Raw genomic sequence first — 6280 nt, 5'->3', positions numbered from 1 at the left:
CGGTAAGCTGTTTCTTAACATAAACTTAGCCTTAATATAACTTCAAAGAAAGGAAATACATCAGATGGTCCATGACTATACCAAGAACCTCATATTATTTTTAGGCTCTGACCTAAAAGGTAAGAATGCAAATAAATAGAATATTAAAAATACCCAGATCAAAGTAAAAAATGCCACATTCCATTATGAATCTTCCAACATACTTAGACATGCTTTGGACTCAAGGGGGGAAAAGGTTTTTTTTTTTTTTCCCCCATTAAACTGTGAGTTGTGATGTTTGGCTGTATTTTTTACTTTGTCCCAAATATGTTGGCATCTAGATTTATTTTGCCAAAATCTCATGTGAGCCATTTTCACTGTTCCCTTCAACTTTCATTCTTCCCTGTCCTTCCATTGTATTTTCAATTAGAGACTGTATCAATAAAAAGCAAATTATAATGTCCAAGATTTAGATGAAGCAGTATATTGCCATCAACCTCCAAAGCACAATAAAGTAGAACATTCTAAAAGTGATTGTATAAGAGAAGGCCAGGAATCACTCTCTGTGCCTCTTTTTGGGCCTGTTTGCCAACTGAGCTGAACTCAGTAGGAACAGCAGAAGCCAGCACTAATCCTTCACATAACTAGCCTCTCTCACTCTGCTCTGTGAAATCATTTCCCTTGACACAAGTTTGGATAGGTTCCATGGCTTTCTAGGCACTTTCTGGTAATAAAAGTTCTCCAGCAACTGTTAAATAATTAAAACCCCATTCAGCATAATATCAAAAGTCCAACCTTCGTTTAATTTAAATCTTCCCCTTCCTCCAACACTGGCCTATTTCAGGCAAAGAGAGGTATAGGTGACTTTTGATTCTGCTTAAGAGTCAAGTCTTAAGTAAGAGAGAAGGGAGCCTTAGGACTTAACTGGTCTTACTTGCCTGGGACATCCTACACTGGCAGCAGGGCCTCCCTTGTGGTGCTTGCACAGTGGCTGGCCCTTCATCACATGGCTCTGGTATTTTCATTGGAGTTCCCCCTTTGGACATCTGCAATGAGGAGTTTCCCCAGGGGCAGACAATGCTTCATCTGGCTGGCACACGGGCTGTCCCTAGTCTTTGGGCTTCTCTGATAACACCTGTGGCATAGTCTTGCCGTTTCCTGATTCATAAGGTGTTCCTGGTGAATGCCTCTCAGACAGCTCATGCTGAGACTCCTTTAAGGCATTTACAGCTGGACTCTGGGGAGACACACCATGGCTGTCTCGGCAGATGCAGGTAGCATCAACCTGCATCTCACCTTTGAGCTTCCCATAGTTCAAAATGGCACCGTGGGTGAGAAGCAAGTGAAAGCAGAGGTATGGGACTAGAGAGGGAATGGTGTGATGCACAGAAGCAAGAGAGAGGAAACTGCCTTGAATGAAACCCACAATCTATTCCAGAGCATAGAAAATTACAGAATGCTTCCCTGTGTTTTATAAAGCCAGATAAACACGATATCAAAATGACACCAATAACACCAACAATAAAGACTCCAAGTTAATCTTACTTATTACAATAGATATGAAAAACCCTAAACACTAGCAAATATAATTCAGCAGTTAATTAAAGAAATGATATACCACAATAAAATAAGGTATTTCCCACAAATGTAAATATAGGAAATATAGTAGTAGGAAATCAGTATGTGTGTGTGATATCCCCTGCTGGGATACATGTATGATTATTTCAAAGGATAATGACAAGATAGCAATAAAATTCCATTCTAATTCCTTAATTTTTTTTTTAAAAAAAAGAAAATCATATAGCAACCCTGATTCCTTATTTTAAAAAAATTATTTAGCAACACAGAAGGATGCTTTCTTAACATGAAGGAAGCCAGCCATTTTCTTAACAACAAGGCAAGCACTGGAGGTATTCCCAATAGCAATAGGAATAAGATAAAGATTCCCTCCAACCCACTGTTGTATAATACTATCCTTAAAGTTCTGAACATTATATTAATATTTGAAAAAGAAAAGGAATTCCAGTTATTGAAAATAAACATAACATAATAATTATATGTAAATTATATCATATCACATAACCTTAAAACTACAAAGCATCTACTGAAAAATTATCAAAGATAATCAAAAGATTTGAGACAAAAGTATAAATTGAAATATTTATTGCATATCAGTGAAAGTATATTTTAAATAGAAAAACAGCAAAAATGTCCTATTCACTATTTTAACAAAAAGATACACAAAAGCCCTAGAGAAAAGCTTATAGGCATGATCTAATTTTTTTTTTTTTTAGATTTTTATTTATCTATTCATGAGAGACACAGGGAGAGAGAGGCAGAGACACAGGCAGAGGGAGAAGCAGGCTCCATGCAAGGAGCCCGATGTGGGACTTGATCCCAGATCCTGGGATCACGCCCTGAGCTGAAGTCAGACGCTCAACTGCTGAGCCATCCAGGCGTCCCTATAGGCATGATCTATATGAAAAGAACTGCAAAACCTGGCTATGGGATGTCAAAATAGAGGAATATATGATGTTCCTGGATGGGAAAATGAATATTATAAATATGTCAAATGAATTTATAGGTCTAAATGCAATCCAAATCTCAATGGGATTTTAAAAATATTTGACAGTGTGATGATAAAATTCATTTGGAGGCAAAAATAAACATAAAATGCCAAAAAATACTATAAAAAGGAAGAATCATCTATGAACATGGTCTCTACCAGCTGTAAATTTTAAGGCCATAAGAAATAAGATAGTGTGACTAAAATTTCAGAAAAAAATAAAATTAATTTTTTCCTAAAGACTACACTGCAGCAATATCCAGGTGGCATAAAGTTATTAAAACATGAAAGCAGAGAGACAAGTATCTTTGTGATCCTTTTGTGAATAAAGACATTCCAAACCCAAAAGCTGTTGAAGAAAATACAGAGGGAAACTTGGAAGATTAAATTTAAAGGGGGGATCCCTGGGTGGCGCAGCGGTTTGGCGCCTGCCTTTGGCCCAGGGCGCGATCCTGGAGACCCGGGATCGAATCCCACATCAGGCTCCCGGTGCATGGAGCCTGCTTTTCCCTCTGCCTGTGTCTCTGCCTCTCTCTCTCTCTCTCTCTGTGTGTGACTGTCATAAATAAATAAAAATTAAAAAATAAATAAATAAATAAATTTAAAGGGAAATGTGAAGCTTCTGTAAGTCAAAGAATATAATGATCATAACTAAAGGCAGATCCAAAAAACCGAGAAGAAAATTTGCTACAAGACAAACAAGGTATCTGCATCCATCCATAATTACTTCAGAATTCAGACAATTCATTAGGAAACATAACTAAAATCTTCATAGAATAACGGATATGGAATATGAACAGCTAGAGGAACTCCAATAAAACATACAAAAATTTCAGCTTTAGTATTCATTTTTAAAAGGTGAAGTAGAGGGGATCCCTGGGTGCCTCAGCGGTTTAGATCCTACCTTCGGCCCAGGGCGTGATCCTGGAGTCCTGGGATCAAGTCCCACATCGGGCTCTCTTCATGGAGCCTGCTTCCCCCTCTGCCTGTGTCTCTACCTCTCTCTTTCTCTGTGTCTCTCATGGATAAATAAAATCTTAAAAAAATAAATAAATAAAAGGTGAAGTAGGGAGATAGAGCCTCCAGGTAAGGAATGAGTAAGTCATGGGAATAAAAAGCTGAGCATAAGGAATACCATCAATGATACTGTAATAGGGATGTAATGGGACAGGTGGCGGCTATCCCTGTACTGAACATAGCCCACTGTATATGAACTTGTCAAGTCACTAAGTTGAACACCTGAATTAATGTAACATTGTGTGTCAACTATACTCACATAAGAAAAAGAAAAAAAGACTAAGATGCTATCATTCTATTAAATTAGCAAATGTTAGAAATGATAATATTCAATGTTGACAGTCTGGGAGGTATGGAATTTTCATACATCAATGGAATTGGAAATTGTTGCAACTCTTTAATAAAAGAACTTAACCATTAAAATCAAAAGTCTTAAAATAGGCTTTGATGAAGTAATTCCATTTCTAGGCATCTGTCCTAAAAAAGGTATTAGGTATGTACAAAAAGACTTTTTTTATAAGCAAGTTTAATTCATCATTATTTAGACAGAAAAAGACTTGAACTAGCCCACATGTCCAGCTATAGAGGAATAATTAATAATGCAACTATAAAAAAAACATTTTCTGAGAATATTTAATAGCATGTAATATTGCTCATGATCTAATGCTATGTGGAATAAAGCAGGTATAGAACTATGTATCTCAATTTATTCTAGGAAGATAGACAGATAAATACTTTTTTAAGACTCTAAGGAAATACTTTAAAATGTTAATAGTGGGTTGGCAAAGACTGATAAAGCTTCTCCCTTCATGTTTTTCTTAAATTCTTAGGTAAATTTTTAAATTGTGTAAAATAAGCCATATTACAAAAAAAATTTCAGAAGAACATATACACATGCTTTTAAATTATTAAAGTAAATAAGAGCAAAGTTCTCATACTTCCTGATTCCAAAACCAACTATAAAGCTATAGTAGTAAAACGGCATGGTACTGATATAAGTATACACATATATATCAATGGAATAGAATCAGAAGTCCAGAAATAAACTATATATATATATAAATAAATTTTCTACAAGGGTTCAAAGACTATTCAATGGGGAAAGAATAGTGTTTCAACATAAGGTTCTGGGACACAGGTATCCACACGCAAAAAAAATAAATGTGACCTCTACCTCACATCATCTATAAAAATAAACTCAAAATAGATTAAAGACATACCGAAACATTAGCATTAAAACTATAAAACTCTTCAAAGGAAACATCTTGGCATAGTTTTGTGACCTTAGAAAAAGCAACCATTTATTAAATATAAGATCAAAAACATAAGCAACAACAACAAAATAGATTAATTCGATCTTATCAAAATTAAAAACTTTAATGCTTTAAAGAAAACCATTAAGAGTGAAAAGACGGCCCAAAAAATGGGAGAAAATATATACCAATTACAATCAGATAAGAGTCTAGTATCCAAAATATCTAAAAAACTGTCAGAACTCAACAATAAGGCAAATAACCCAATTTAAAAATGGACAAGGAATCTGAGTGCACATTCTCCAAAGAAGATCTTTAAATGGCCAATAAGCCAGGAGAAGATGCTTGTTAGGAAGTAGGAAAAGGCAAAAAATTAAAAACCATAATGAGATACTATTTCACACCCACTGGAATGGCTACATTAAAAAAAATGCAAAGGAAAAGAACAAGTGCTGATGAGGATGTAGAGAAATTGGAATCCTCAGACATTGCTGGTGGGAGTATAAAATGGTTCCACTGTATGGAAAAAGCTTAACAGTCCCTCAAAGGTTAAATATTTACTGCATGATCCAGCAATTTCACTCCTAAAAATATACCTAAGAGAAGTGTAAATCCATGTCTACACAAAAACTTCTACATGAATAACAGCATCATTCACAGTCACCAAAAAAAATGAAAATAACCCAAATGTGCATCAAGTGAACAGACTGTTTAAATGTGATATAGCCATAAAATGGAATATTAATTAGCCATAAAAAGGAATGAAGTACTGACGCATACTACAACATGGATGAGCCTTGAAAATATTATGCTAAGTGAAAGAAGTCAGACACAAAAGGACACATATCATATGCTACCATTCATATGAAATATCCAGAATAGGCAAATCTATAGAGACAAAAAAAAATGGGTTTGTGGTTGCCAGGTAGTAGGAGGAGAGTAGAATTAGGAGGAATAGTGTTTTTGGGAGGAATGATGGAAATATTCTGGAATCAGTAGGGGTAATGGCTGTGCAACATGGCACATATATTAAAAACCAATGGATTTTGCACTTTAAATAAATTAAAATTGTATGTTATGTGAATTTTATCTAAATCAATTTTTTAATTAAAATATGTTTTAGATGAGGGCAGCCCGGGTGGTTTAGCAGTTTAGCGCCACCTTTGGCCCAGGGCCTGATCCTGGAGACTCAGGATGGAGTCCTACGTAGGCTCCCTGCATGGAGCCTGCTTCTCCCTCTGCTTGTGTCTCTGCCTCTCTCTCTCTCTCTCTCTCTCTCTCTCTGTATGTCTGTCAGGAATAAATAAATAAAATCTTTAAAAAATATGTTTTAGATGAAATTAAAATCAAATGTGTGTAGAACTCTTGAGGCACCTGGAGTCAGATCTTTTATGTAACAGGATTTTGCAAAGGCCTATCTCCACAATCCGGTTCCTAGCTCTGACTGACCACGTGACATTGGCCA

At 35.7% G+C, this 6280-nt stretch overlaps 1 long non-coding RNA gene across 2 annotated transcripts in view; it reads right to left on the bottom strand.

Moving 5' to 3' along the window:
• LOC140641507 (uncharacterized) overlaps positions 1 to 6280 on the bottom strand; it is a 210235-nt gene that overhangs the window by 173648 nt on the left and 30307 nt on the right. The gene's annotated exons all lie outside the window — the stretch shown is intronic.

Source organism: Canis lupus, chromosome 10 (assembly GCF_048164855.1).
Source record: "Canis lupus baileyi chromosome 10, mCanLup2.hap1, whole genome shotgun sequence".
NCBI classification, from domain to species: Eukaryota; Metazoa; Chordata; class Mammalia; order Carnivora; family Canidae; genus Canis; species Canis lupus.
The sequence above is the reverse complement of the archived record's forward strand: the minus strand, read 5'-3'. Positions and strand labels throughout refer to the sequence as shown.